The sequence below is a fragment of the Trachymyrmex cornetzi genome, unplaced genomic scaffold (assembly GCF_001594075.2).
Source record: "Trachymyrmex cornetzi isolate Tcor2-1 unplaced genomic scaffold, Tcor1.1 scaffold270, whole genome shotgun sequence".
Taxonomy (NCBI): domain Eukaryota; kingdom Metazoa; phylum Arthropoda; class Insecta; order Hymenoptera; family Formicidae; genus Trachymyrmex; species Trachymyrmex cornetzi.
Window position 1 is genome coordinate 763,977 of NW_017297377.1, and position 1,294 is coordinate 765,270.

The 1,294-nt window shown below is 36.4% G+C and overlaps 1 protein-coding gene across 1 annotated transcript in view; it reads right to left on the reverse strand.

Annotated features, from left to right (window-relative positions):
* The window catches only part of LOC108761885 (protein expanded), a 36,550-nt gene that overhangs the window by 34,729 nt on the left and 527 nt on the right, over positions 1 to 1,294 (reverse strand).

Here is a 1,294-nt window from a genome sequence, read left to right on the forward strand (position 1 = left end):
CCTCTCTGCCACGTCCCGCCGACCCGTCCAGTTCGCGGGGCCATTGCAATCTCTTCTTTGTTGCTTTGCCACGCCGCTGCGATGCACCGTTTCGGTACGCGCTGCCTTGTACGCGTCACACTACGCGGCTCATTTCATTCGGCGATGTGATGTCATACACTACGTTGAATACGCGATGTATATGTGAATGCATGCGCGTGCATACCCACGCATGTGCGTATTTGTGAAGAAAAAAACTGAGAAGCGCATATATATCCGTAATTTGTGTGCACATTTATGTGTATCACGTCGCGCGCGATTTTGAATATTTAAATAAGCCCTTCCCAATTCTTCCACATACTTTCTGCCTTTACTTTATATATTTATAACATTATTAATATAATAGAATTTCTACATTAATCGCAACTGTTGGACAAGTTTTCCGTAAATAAAATCAAAGAGCCTCGTTCGGATCTTCGTATCAAGTTGGTGAACTTAATTCAATGAAAAGTTGGAAGTGGGTTACTAAAATATTTCACGAAAATATTGCAAAGATGTTAATAACAGTAATTTAACAAATCTTGCTATATAAATCCAAATTCAAAATTCATATTAAAATATATATTAAGGATAAACAGAAGTTCCGCGACCTCTCTCTTTTCCTCTCTCCCTCCCTCCATTCCTCTCGTTCTCTTCATGCTTTTCCCCCTCCCTCCCCCCCCTCTCTCTCTCTCTCTCTTTCTCTCTCTCAAGAGTGACCTCTATATATTTTATAAATATAAATATGTGTGTGTGTGTGTGTGTATGTGCATGTATAAATGCATTATATAAACGTATATAATTTTCAAAATTTGATGTAGCAATTTTCTGGAGCTTAAAATTTGAAATGCAAATCATGCGTCTCGACGGCACACAAGATATGCACATGATCCCAATTTTTATTCATTCTCATATTCATATTAAAATATCCTGATATTGAATATCTCAAAAATAATTCGCAACATGACTAAATTAGCTACTACTACTATTTTCATCGATACAGTCGATCGGAATTTTATTTATCCACGTTAATATCTCAACAAAGAGCGTGACGTACAAATCTCTCAGTTTAATTCTAACGTCCGTTTCTATTAACGTAAATTAACTTTAATCTTGGTTTAACTTACTTTTTATTTTCTTCCAGTTTTAAAAATTAGAATAAAAAGATAAAGAATAAATTAAAGTTGATCTTATAACTGGGTCTCATTCGATTATTATCGAGGAGAGCATATAATCGATTCGCAAAACGCAAGAAATTGCAGCACGTCGCGGCTCG